Source organism: Schistocerca gregaria, chromosome 10 (genome assembly GCF_023897955.1).
Source record: "Schistocerca gregaria isolate iqSchGreg1 chromosome 10, iqSchGreg1.2, whole genome shotgun sequence".
In the NCBI taxonomy this organism is placed as follows: domain Eukaryota; kingdom Metazoa; phylum Arthropoda; class Insecta; order Orthoptera; family Acrididae; genus Schistocerca; species Schistocerca gregaria.
The window spans coordinates 60,307,417-60,321,581 of NC_064929.1; positions in this window are offsets into that span (position 1 = coordinate 60,307,417).

Sequence of the window (14,165 nt, forward strand, 5' to 3'; positions counted from 1 at the left end):
TTTTTTTATTATTATGGGACTCGAACCCACAATCTCCGGTTTAGGAGACCGATGCCTTATCCATTTTTTTTTTTTCTCACGACCCCTGGTTTATTAGACCAGTGCTCTACCACTTCTTTTTCCCTTTTTTTTCTCTTGTCTTTTTTGTTTGTTGATTTATTTCTTATTCTTTATATTTTTTTTAGACCCGTGGTGTACAAGACAAATGCTCTGCCCCTTTTGTTTCTTTTTTTACCATTTTTTTTGTTTCGTTTTCGTGTGCCATTGTTAAAAGTTGGTGGTGGCAATCAGATTCAGGCCTGCGGAAACAAAGCGGGCAGGGGTCGAATCCCAAGGCCTGGCCACGATGACTCCACCGTCCTGTTTCCGAATGGCACCTGTACAACGGCGTCGTACTTTCCCCTACTGTCTCGGTTCTTGGTCTTACTTTTGTTTTTCTTGTTCGCCCTAAAGGTCCACGTAAACTTCAGTCCAGGTGTAGAGAATAATTTTACATAAAGGCGGCAAAACCAGCTACAGTATAAAAGAAATCGGCTCACACAGGCGACCTTAGCCAACATCCTCCCTTTCAAATGTCAGGCTAAGCATATTTGTAAAATCTTTACGGACTCTTGGCAAGCGCAAACGGTTCCAGTAAGCAGTAAGGATGTACTGCCGAAACGTTAGGTGTTCATCCTCTTCATGACAACTATTGACAAAATGTACGAAGTGTCCAAGCAACCACATAACGGTATTGAGCTTCGTTCACGGATAAAAGGAAGAATCGGTCCGTACGATGATTTCAATGTTATAAGCGGTTTCGGCAGTCCTAGTGACAAAAGCCAGTTGTTTCCTGAGCCAAAGCCAATTAGCAAGGTGCCCACTGCAGGTGAATCGATGCTCAAGTGTGTCCAGGAGACCACACCGAGTGCAGTTGTCCGTGTCAGAAAGACCAATACGGTGCAGTCGTACGTTGGTGGGGACCAAACCATTAACTACCCTACACCATGTGGACGCCACAGCCATTGAGTGGATCGGCAGACTAACATTCTTCCAGACGTTCCTCTAGGACACTGATGGAGACGCCAGTTCGACTGGATTGGGACCAGCCAGCCCCTCACAACGGGCAATCAAGCTCTTGGTCGTTGGCACCGGTCGTCACAAGAAGACGTCACCGAGGTAACAAACCGCAATATAAAATTCCCGGACGTGTTTCAACTTAAAATTGAGGCGACCAACGTCGACAGGTGGAGCAAGGCTCTTCGGACGCAGAACAGTAAAAAGTCTGGATGTAATTGAAGTCACTTCTTGCGTAACAATGAGACTCGTACGGCGGACGTACAAGGCAGATGCCTTGCGAGTAATGTCAGTGAGGCCCAAGCCTCCGGAGATACGCGGTTTCGTCATAATCTCGTAACGCAACTTGAATAGATGACCCTTCCATATAAACCTGCTACACAATTGGCGCAACCTTTTCGCCACCATAATGGGAAGTGGGAACAGCTGACCTACATAATAGGCTTTACATAACACGTACGTGTCTAAAATTCTGACTTTTTGCTAAATGGTAGCAGAGCGCTGCTCATGGACCATCAGAGCCCCCTGTATCTTCTCGGTGACATATTTCCAATTAAGAGCCGCCATTTTTATAGGACACCGAACAATGCTAATCCCCAATGACGTATGGCGATCGACAAAAGTGGCCCAAGGGACACCAGCATCGCTAAACCTCGAATATCAAGGAACATACATTTACCCTGATTGAGACGCGCTCCAGAGACACAACAGTATGCATCAACTGCCCCTTTCAACAATGTGATATCATCACGTTGACGGAGGAGAACAACGACATCGTCCGCGTACGCCTTAACCGTGAGCTTCCCACCAGACAGGGTCATACCCTGAAGCTTGAAAGCAAGAGTCCGAAGCAGCGGTTCCAGGGACAATATGAATAGAGACATAGAGAGCGGACTACCCTGAGGTACCCCTCGGCGGATAGCAATGGGCGGCGTCAGCTGCCCATTGACTGACACCCGAGCAGTTATTCCCCTATACAAATTACCAAGAACACCACGTGATGAAGCGTTAAAACCTATTGTATCTAAAACACGATTTAAAAACACATGACTGACGTGATCAAAAGCCTTGTAAAAATCGAGGAAAGCAAAGGAACAATGAACGTTTGTAACCGCCGCAACCGAGACAACATCCTGATATTCGGCTACAGGGGTCAGAATAGATCTACCAGGAAAACAACATTGATGTGCCCCAATCACAGACCGAAGCAGAGAAGACAATCGACTATTGAACGCTCTAGCAGCTGTCTTGTAATCAAAGTTCAGCAATGTGAGCGGATGAAGATTGGCAGCAGATAAACGACCAGTGGACTTCGTTATTAAAACAATTTTCCCTACTTTAAAATCGGCTGGCACATCCATCCCCCTGACAATCTCATTTCAAATCTGCGTAAAAGTGCCACCCAAAAGAGGCCAAAAACGGAGATAAAATTCTTTAGGCAGGCCGTCTGGACCCGGCGATTTACCGGACGGAGAGCGAGCAATAAAACCGAAAACATCATCTACCTGGAACTCCCGGAGAAAGTCGCCGTTCGCGTCAGGCGTGATCGTCGCAGGAAGATCCTCAAGGACATCATCAGAAAGTGACGCACCAGAATCATCGGCAGAATAGAGACTAGCGTAATACTGATGAAGAGCACGAGTCATATCCTCCTGTGCAATAAGCTGTCGTCCATCATCCACCATAAGAGAAGAGATGAAGGTGCGACGACGTCGAGTCTGATGCCGCAGCAGGTGGTACAAAGAAGTCAGTTCACCTTCAACAAGAGAGTGAGGTTTCGACTTTACTCGCAGACCATCCAACTGTCGTCGTTTGAGGGTCAAGAGCTTTGCTTTAATACGACGAACATCATGGATCCGCAGAGGAGAAGGACCCGCCGCGTCATACAGTTCACGCAGGACAGAGTAGTAAAATTCATACGTCTTCTTAAAATCACGCGCCCTTGCGGCACAGTAAAAAATCTAAGTCTGACGAATCTTGGGCTTGGCAAACGCAGTCCACCAAACGAGCAAGGAGGGGTAACGCGGGATAGAGCGAAGACATCGCTCCCACACGGCACTTACAACTTCATCAATGGCACTGTCGGCAAGGTGGGAAACATTTAACACCCACTGGGAACGATAAAGTTTTGCAGGTTGGTGACTAAGATTTACAGTTGCAGTAAAAGCACAATGGTCAGAAAAACTAGTAGGAATAACATCGACAGAAGGAATGTTATCACATAAAAAATCAGAGAAGTAGAATCTGTCGAGTCTACTGCATGAGGATGCGGTAAAAAACGTAAATTTCACCAGGGTGGGATATTTGTGTTCCCAAACATCACGCAGGTGCATCGTACGAACCAAGTCATGTAAATCTCGGTAATAATTAAAATTGGGGGATTGGTCTTCGGGGCGTAAAACACAATTAAAATCGCCTCCGAGCAGGAGACTCCGAGGGCTCCTGCGCAAAAGATAAATAAGCTCTTCCCTATAAAAGCGCGATCGAGCCACAGTGCGACCCGAACCAGAGGGGGCATACAAAACAACTAGGCAGAGATCAAAAAGACGACAACCAATCCCACGGCCAGAGTCAAGGAATTCAATGTCAGTAACAGGAATACCTTCTCGAAAGAAAAGAGCAGTTCCTGTCGAATTTTCCGGTGCGACATTAAAAACAGTTTGAAATCCAGGGAGAGAGAGATCAGAAAACAATACTTCCTGCAAAAATACTACGTCCGCACAGGAGTCGTAGAGAAACTGCCGCAAAGAGGCAATGCAAACGTCGGACTCAATACGGTCAATATTTAAGGTAAGAAAGGTGTATGCTTGAACCATGGAGAGAAAAGCGAGAGAAGAAATCACCTACACCGACGCATCAACATCACAGTCCATAGCAGGGGAGACGGAGGCATCCGAGGGAAGAGGACTGCTACCCCCTTCCGCGGATCCCTTACGTTTCGGTTTTTTACGAACAGCATTGACGTTCGGCTGAACGCGCAACTTGCGTCGGCTGACGGGCAAGGAAGCGGCAGCCGCCGGTGACGTAGGAGGGTCAAGTTCTGTATCCGACACCACCCGCGCCGGTCCACAGTCAGGGTCCCGGGTCGCGGGGGAAACATCCGACGAAACGGACTGGTCTACACCAATACTAGCTTCCGGCAAACATGGACTACACGGAGGCGAAACGTGAGCAGGAAGGACTGAAGCTGCAAAGTTGGATGGAAGCGGAGCAGCTCCGCTGGCATAGGTGTGGGGCAGCGAAGCAGGAAGTTGTTGCGACTCAACTTGTTGTGACAACGAAGTCGGTTCGAAAGGCGGCGCCAACAAGCCCGACCAACGAGCCGACTCGAGAGAAGCCGCGTCGGAAGCCGGAGGGGCGTCAGCAGCCGCTACCGGAACAGCTACTTCAGGGGAACAGGGAGCATCTACACTACTCTGTGGCTCGGAGGATGTCGGTCTCTCGGATTGGGGCATCTTGGGGAGATCCTCATCTGTACTATTTCCATCTTGTGCGCGACGCCGTTTATTATTCAAAAGCGGCACACCCACCCGAGGAACAGACGGAACAACATCAGAATTGGCACGCAAAGGAGGAAATTCTGTGTCAGGGGCGTGCAAAACCTGCGGCGGGGCGCTACTACCACTGGACTGTTCGACACCAAGAGCAGAACCACCGGCAACGAGGTCAGCGACCGTTAACTTGCGACGCTGTTCGAGAGAAATTTTTAACACAAAAACCCTCCGCGGACAGTTGGTACGCACGTGGCCGCTCTCATTGCACAAAAAACAGGTGCCAACATGACCACTATATGTTACATGGACACGAAATCCACCGATCTGCAGGTGCGAGGGAATATTCTGCTCCACGTGCATTTCGATGGAATGACTACCACTGTAACACTGCAGGCGATGTTGGCTGGACCAGCGTTCAAGGCGAATACTCTTAACATCACCATACTTGAGTAAACCCTCCTTAAGATACACATTATCCACCTCCGGCGGAAGGTTGTAAACACGAACACTGGTGTACGTAATGGAAGCATTTGAAAGCAGTACGGTACTGACAGAATCATTCCGATGCCGAAAGAGAACCTGATGACCAAATTTGGAAATAATTTTATCAACCTGAAGGGGGTCCATAAATTTAACAAAGAAAACATAGAGTTCAGTATCAAAATAAGCAGTGTGCACCTGATCGGAATGAATGCCAAAGATATCTACTAACCAAACATGAATCTCAAGGGAACTAGGTTGCACATGGCGGGAGGACTTGTCAAAAGCAAAACTAACTGTAGCCTGACGAGGAATAACCTGAGACTACATTTTCAAAAACAACGCGGTCTAAACCGCTACACAAAAAACACTGAAATACACACAGAAAGTAACACAAGGAACGAAACAACGACGGAGAAAAACTCACTAAAGGTACAACACTACACGTAAACAAACGATATCCCACTAAACGTAACGCCACGGCGGAGCGGAAGACTAGGCACATCCACACGGCACGGCGTCGGAAGCGGAACTGTGCCACTGAGCTAAAGAGGCGCGGCCTAGCGGAACTTTTGCGTAATTCGTCCGTACGGTCGTCTGAATCATCAGACTTCAGCTGACAACACTTCATATTTTCGACTAATATTTGCAGCTATGGCGACCCATTACTGCTTGGCTACACATCTGACACGTAGCCGATGTTCTCTACAAACAAAACCACCTGCACTTCAGAACATGACTTTCACACATGTCTACAAAATCACCTTCACCTTCAAATAGAGTTTTTTTGCGACTGATGGAGACGTAGGCAAATTTTAAAGTTGCTATTTCCATTACATCACGTTAATCAGTAAATCGGTAATTTAAATCTGCAGCGGAAAAAAATTCCGTTCCACCCAGCGTAGGGCTCGAACCCACAACCCTGTGATCAAGAGTCTCATGCTCTACCGACTGAGCAAGCCGTGCTGCCTCGTTGGATACCTGCTGGGTAGCAGATCACACAGTTGGTTGGTCCCATACAGAATCTCTCCATGCTGCCTAATTTTTTTCCTAACGTCACACTCGTCACGTACTTCACTTTTATTTCATAATCATTTCTGAGAGGTAAAGGAATTGCATGACAATCTGCAGAGCTACCGGCGTCAAAATTAACACACATACTTGATGTGACTCAAAAGCCGAACGAGTTACTTTCCGACGTTGTTTTAGATGTGCCAGTGCCAGTCAAAACTCGCGGTGATGGCACTCTGCCGACCATTTCGCTAGTTAACGCCGGTCTTGTTGTGTGTGTTTCAAGCTCAACACCATCTGCAAGCACAAAATTGTCAACAGCAACATTCAGACGGTTTCGTACTGCTCAATTGCTACATTAAAACGGTATGTTTCTTTTTCAGAACTGGAAAAACACGACCGTGACAGGATTCGAACCTGCAATCTTCGGATCAGAAGTCCGACAACTTATCCTTTAGGCCACACGGTCACTGACTACCAACTATAACTTATATACGACTCATCTCGAAACGCTCACACCCCCTGAGGAATTGTGTTTTCGTTCCACACAGCCGTTGCCCCTTACTCTTTCCCACCCATTCGTTACATTCAACATCTTACGAGACCGACCAAACATAGACAGGAAAACAAGACCACACACTTTGAGCATTCGGAATCGATGGCAGGGTGTCCCTCACCGCATTTGCTACGATGGCAATTTGCTACTACTGCAGAAGCGGCGGCCGCGACGACGATGACGACGACGACGACGAGGACGACCGCGAGAGGCTCAGAGATTTGTGAGAAAAAATCTATAAAATGTAATTCTGATTGCCTCGTCCCACCTTATGCCGTACCGCTTTGGCAAATGCTTTATCTGCGCCATTCGCCTTAATCACATCTGAGAGTAATTCTTAATAAAACGCCTGTCGCTAATTGTTCGTCATCACAGATACTGTTTGCTATACGGCCATGACGCGCAACTGATTTCCAAAATTCGTCTTCCTCCTGTGAGGATGGAACTCACGACCCCTGGTTTGCTTAGGCAGTGCACTACCACTTTTTTTTTTAGTGAAAAGTAGGGCCTGTCCGGGATTTGAACCCGGGAACTCCTGCACCCAAAGCAGGAATCATACCCTTTTTTTTTTCGGGCCTCCATCCACCCCTTCTAGCCCGTCCTCACGCTCGCCAAAATTGCCTTCATCGGCTCGGCTTCTCAGCCATAAAAAAAGTCACCGTTTATATTAAATAATATTCGTGAGACAGTTTAATGCTCTTCAGTATGCATTTGGATAGTTGGTTAAAACACTATATTGCATGTGGGGATTAAACTAATTAACTCTTCTGCGAGAATGTGAGTAACTCATCACAACGTCCAAGGAAGACTGCATATGTGAAAATAAACTGGAGGGTGCTGGAGTCTTCCGCAGCATGAAGGAGCAAATCTTCTCCTCCTCTTTTATGGGAGATTCAAACATAAAAGAAACACGTCTTCCGTGCATATAAACGAATCTTCCTAAATAAGTAAGAAAAGAATAATTGTAATGTGAGTATTAGATCTCCGAAATTCCACGGGGTTCCTGTAGAGCAGTCTCGTATTGCTGTCGACAGGAGAGGCATCGCCCCCCAAAGTGTCACCACTGTCGGGGCGGTCCGTCGCATATTCGTGACCGTTCGATTCCCGCAATCCGGATCCTAATTGCGGCCATTATAATTCTGAAGGGGCCATCCAGCAGTAGTTTCGTACTGCAGACGTCGCCCTGGATGAATATCTCTCTACGTTAATGTTCGGAGTAGGAAAGACGCATACTTTTCTCTATATTTGTCTATTCGTTGAAGTTTCTGGTGTTGAGTTAGTAGGTATAACCAACAGTCTTCTTTATTTTTTTCTGGCGCCGATAATATATAATACACCGTCTGACCTTGAAGCCAATTGACTGCTCGTCGTTTTGAGGGGGGGGGGGGGGGGGGTATGGAACGGCATCGGGAGTGAGGAGTCCAGCTGGAGTAATCATCCTAGGTGGAGTACGCAGCATACTTGAGAGCTTCCGCGCAAAGAGAATCCAGATGTCCTTCACATCGTCGCATAGAAAGCGATGTTCAATGGTATCTAGTAAAGTACAGTGAACGCAATTCGGAGTGTCGGACAAGTGAATCATGTGTAGCTTTGAATTTGTCGGTATGATCCTATTGACCGCCATGTACCACGTAGACCGCACCTGCGATGGTAAGTGTGCGTCGTGAATGTTTTCCCAGATCTTTGCCCAATTGCAGTCTTTATACTTTACTTCTATTCTGTTCCGCGATTTACTGTCCGTCAGGCAGCTGTAAAGAGCTCTGACCCTGTAAAGATCATTCTCAGGTATGGTGCATTGAACATAGCTGTAGTCTAGGAAAAAATTACTAAAGTGGCATAATGCAGTCGGGATGTGACTTACGTTGACAGGAGGCGTCATGCTGGCTGGTGCGATTTCATGGAGAAGAAGGGCCGTTAAGGAATGTGTTGTTCGTTGCCATTGTTTATACACGTTGCTGATATATAATGCTTTCGCTTTGTGGTAAACATCAGTCAGATTGAGGCCGCCCTTTCCCATGGGGAGCGTCAAGGTTTCAAATGCGACTTTGAAAATTTGTCCCCTACTGACAAAGTGGCCGAGCGCCGCAAGCATGCGTTGTGCTATGACCTTTGGTATTGGGAGGATTTGCGCGACATAATTGACTTTTGAAACGATGTAAGTATTGACTAAAAGCACTCTTTGTATAGCGTTGAGATTTCGCAAATGATGTTGCCGTATGCCGGCCCGAATTTGTGCCAACAATCTCCTATAGTTAAGAGCAGCCGTGCAGCGGATGCTGCGCGTGTATTCAATGCCGAGACATTTAAAAGTTGCCATCCTTTTTAGTGAACGGCTATTGACAAGTTCTAGTCCCCTTCCAAGTGCCATAACGCCAGACGTTTTACAGTTGACTTTCGCTCCTGAGGTTGCTTCATAAGTGTTTATCAGCTGAAACGCGCGTTCTAAGTCTTCAACTTTCGTCACCACGAAACTGACGTCATCCGCAAATGCCTGGAAGACAATCTTCTGGCCATGTATACGTAATCTCGGAAGGTCTTGCGTCAGGGAGATCAGCAAGGGTTCAAGAGCAACTGCAAACAAAGCCATTGACATCGGGCAACCTTGTCGGACCGACCTAGTGATGGAAATAGGTTTACTTAGTTGTCCGTTGAGACAGGATCTTAGATGTTCCGTTTCTCAGCAGGAGTGTAACAGTGTCAATAACTTTCCGTGGAAAATTCATTGCTGCCATCGCGCACAGAAGATATGAGTGACTGACTTTATCGAATGCTTTTTCAAAATCTAGCGAGACTAGAGCGCATCGGATGTCACAAGCGGCGGCTGTAGCTATGATATCTCTATATTCGCTTAACGTCTGCTGGATGTTTCTAGTTTTCCCAACGCTCGTTTGATAGGCCCCCGTGACAGTACTGAGTACCGTACTGAATCGCTGCATCATGACCCGCGCGAATATCTTATAATCCATATTAAGTAATGTAATCGGTCGGAGATTGTCGACTGTCTTGCCCACAGGGGTTTTTTGGACCAATACCACTATGCCCTCACAGTATTCCCTTAGGATATCATCTCCAGCGTTTAGGATATCATTACAGACCATGGTCATCCTTGGAACTAAATTGTGTCGAAAAGTTCAATAAAACTCGGCCGGTAATCCGTCGGGGCCAGGCGATTTATTCTGTGGGCTCCCTCGAATGGCGTCCGCTACTTCATCGTCAGTTATTACTGCAGCGAGGCCGTCTGCTTCTTCCGTGCTCAATGTCGCAAAACGGCGTGCCATGAGGGCTTGCTGCGCCGCTATATCCACCGGGTGTTCCGTTAACTGTGCTGTGAAATGTTTATAAATCTCGTCTCGTATGTTGCGCTGGTGGTGTAAGTGTCGACCATCTGCAGTGTGCAGTTCTGTCAATATCTTTCTGTGCCCTCTTTTCTGTTCGCGAATAACATGATACATTGATGTCGTTTCGTCCTGTACGGCGTTTTGCAGACGTGTCCTGACTTTACAGCCTTCCAATTGCTTCCGTTTGAGGGTTAAAATCGTAGCCTGTATTCGTTTACTATGCATATGATTTGCTATTACCGTTGCATCTTCTCGATATAAATCCCTTAAACACTGAAAGTAGAATTCCAGGGTTTGCTTCTGCCAGGCACATCGATCTCTGGAATAATTCTTCATCGCTTTTGTTAAGGCGGGTTTTGCACATTTTACCCACCACGTAATGGCAGAGTCGTATGCGGGAAACTTTCGTTCGCATTCTGCCCACGTGTTGCGGAAGACTGTGTGACACTCGGGTTCTGTTAAATGCGCTACATTTAGTTTCCAGGTCCCCTTGCCCTGTACGTCCCTTGTTTGGCTAAAGTGACGGTACATAAATATGCCACATGATCTGTAAAGACAGTCGGCCATAGCTCTGGCTGCAAAACATGTTCACTCATATTTGCTGATGCGTAGATTCTATCGACGCGGCTAGCTGAGTGACCAGCAACGAATGTGAATCCGGGCCTGTCACCATGTCTATGCTCCCATGTGTCAATTAAATTTAACTCTTCAATGATGGCGCGAAGCTCGGCGGACGGATTGAAATTTAGTGTCTGGTCTATGGGACTGAGTACACAGATAAAATCACCAGCGAATATAAGTTGGTCTGAAGGTGGTGTGAAAAGTGGCACAATGCCATCTTTAAAAAACTCTGCTCTCTGTCGTCGTCTCCCAGAACCGGAAGGGGCGTAGAGATTAATAAATCTGGTAGTATCGATAGTAGTCGCTATACCTCTGGTATTCGCCAGGCGTTCGATATGTGACATCACTATCCCTTCCTTAGCCATGATCGCGGTCCCTAGTTCAGTACCATTTCCAGGATTAACGACAGCATTGTAACTTGTGATAATGTCAAGGTTAATATTGGTCACTTCCTGCACCGTAATGAGATCAATATCAGTGGCATAGAGAAAATCTTGAAGGTTTTTTAAGTTGAGTGGGCTACTGATCTTATTGATGTTCAATGTCGCAATGCGGTAAGCTTGCAAGGACGTCATGAGAACAGAGGTGTAGGTGACAATATGCCTACTATTGATGTGGCGAACATCATCTAAAAGATGTCCGCGTCATCAGCCACTGCACCGACGCCGGCGGTAGCCGTGTGTTGCTGGTGGGACACACCTGCTTGAGCTTCTGATGACGGATTCTCTATACCGCGCCGATCCCGTACTAAATCTTCTTCCCGACCACCCTCTTCAACGTCATCTGACCAATCGCACACGAACTTATCTGCGTTCATATCGCAATCCGAGAGCTTGGAACATTCAGGCATAGGGTTCGGATCCAATGAATCGGCCACCGCAGGGTCCCCTGAGGGCGATCGTCCGTGATCAGTGTCCAATTCGTCTGCCCAAGATTTTTTTGCCGTTTTGCTGGTTGCCGACGACGATGGGTCAGTTACTTCAGTCAGTTTCTGTCTGGCGTGGTTCGCCTTTTCACCCAATATTGGCGCCTTTGCTTCTGCCCCTTGATGTGCTAGCCGGCGTTTCTTCTGAGATTTGGGAGACCGCGGGGGCTGGTGGCCAGCCATCTCGTTCGACTCCATCCGGTCCACGTCGGACTTGTCGTCTCGAACCGGTACGCCCGCCGGAATACTTTCGGTGTCCGGTGGGTGCCCCATCTGAGAGTGAGTATTGCCCTCCTTCTGGGTGTGTGAAAAAGGAACATTCGGTACATCGTTCGCTTCCATTGGTGTAGCGCCTTCGTGCACTGCGTGCAAACCCTCTAGCGAAACATATAAACTAGGTTCCGAGGTGACATTAGCCCGAGCGGCGGCGACGTATGATAATGGCAACGTAGACGTCGGGCCGCGCAACTCACGCTCACCGGCCGGTATTTGCGCCACGCGTCATTGGACACACTGAGCACGGATAAGTTCTGTGGACCCACATCCCGCACAAGTTCTAGGCTGCCCGTCATAAATCACTATGGCCCTGTAGCCACACACAGTGAGGTAGGACGGAATGTGCTTTAACATATCTATCTTCACCTGATGGACACCGTTTAGCACTGGGAAAATATGCATGGTCTACCACTTTTCTGCCGTATTGCTGATGACTGTTCCATATTCCCTCAATTTGGCATTAATCTGGTCAGCGGAAATTTCAAAGGGTAATTCAAATATGCGAACAGTTTTCACTCCGAGACCAGCAAGCGAAATTCTGACATCACCAACATTGCCGTCAGAATGGTTGAACTTCAACACTCCTCCACAAGATTGAACGACCTGCTCGCATTTCTCGGGATTCAACAATTTGAGGTACACCGTACTGCTGACGATAGACAGGTGAATGCCAATCATATCATCAATAGTTATTTTCATGACGTCTCTAATAAATAACTCAACCTCAAAGGATTTGGGTCGTGCATAATAAGGGTCAAAACTCAATTTCAACGTGTCTTTCCGTATAAGTTGATCCATTATAGTCGAATGCAATTCATCACGCCACAATAAAACTACGTAGCAATGCGCACACTCACCAAACAACACGCGACCGCCATAGGCGAGAGCGAAAACAACCCTCGTCCGCCCGCCAAGGCCGCTGCCGGCTGACTGCGCCCACTGAGCTAAAGAATCGCGGCGTAGCGGAACTTCTGAGTACTTCGTCCGTACGGTCGTCTGAATCATCAGACTTCAGCTGACAACACTTAATATTTTCGACTAATATTAGCCGCTATAGCGACCCATTACTGCTTGGCTACACATCTGACACGACGCCGATGTTCTCTCCAAACAAAACCACCTGCACTTCAGAACATGACTTTCACACATGTCTTTAAAATCACCTTCACCTTCAAATACAGTTTTCTTGCGACTGATGGAGACGTAGGCAAATTATAAAGTTGCTATTTCCATTACATCACGTTAGTCAGAAAATCGGTAATTTACATCTGCAGCAGAAAAAAATTCTGTTCCGCCCAGAGTAGGGCTCGAACCCACGACCCTGTGAATAAGAGTCTCATGCTCTACCGACTGAGATAGCCGTGCTGCCTCGATGGATACCTGCTGGTTAGCAGATCACACAGTACTCGTTTGGGTTGGGTGGTCCCATACAGAATCTCTCCATGCTTCCTAATGTTTTCCTAACGTCACACTCGTCACGTACTTCACTTTTATTTCATAATATTTCTGAGAGGTAAAGGAATTGCATGACAATCTGCAGAGCTAGTTTCGTCAAAATTAACACACATACATGAAGTGACTCAAAAGCCGAACGAGTTACTTTCCGACGTTGTTTTAGATGTGCAAGTGCCAGTCAACACTCGCGGTGAGGGCACTCTGCCGACCATTTCGCTAGTTAACACCGGTCTTGTTGTGTGTGTTTCAAGCTCAAGAAGATCTCCAAGCACAGAATGGTCAACAGCTACATTCAGACGGTTTCGTACTGCTCAATTGCTACATTAAAACGGTATGTTTCATTTTCAGAACTGGAAAAACGCAACCGTGACAGGATTCGAACCTGCAATCTTCGGATCCGAAGACCGACGCCTTATCGATTAGGCCAAACGGTCACTGACGACAAATTATAACTTATATACGACTCATCTCGAAACGCTCACACGCCCTGAGGAATTGTGATTTCGTTCCACACAGACGCTGCCCCTTACTCTTTCCCACCCACTCGTTACATTCAACCTCTTACGAGACCGACCAAACATAGACAGGAAAACAAAACCACACACTTTGAGCATTCTGAATCGATGGCAGGGTGTCCTTCGCCGCATTTGCTACGATGGCCATTTGCTACTTCTGCAGAAGCGGCGGCGGCGACGACGACGACGACGACGACGACGACGACGACGACGACGACGACGACCGCGAGAGGCTCAGAGTATTGTGAGAAATACATCTATAAAATGTAATTCAGACTGCCTCGTCCCACCTTATGCTGTACCGCTTTGGCAAATGCTTTATCTGCGCCATTCGCCTTAATCACATCTGAGAGCAATTCTTAATAAAACGCCTGATGCTAATTGTTCGTCATCACAGATACTGTTTGCTATACGGCCATGACGCGCAACTGATTTCCT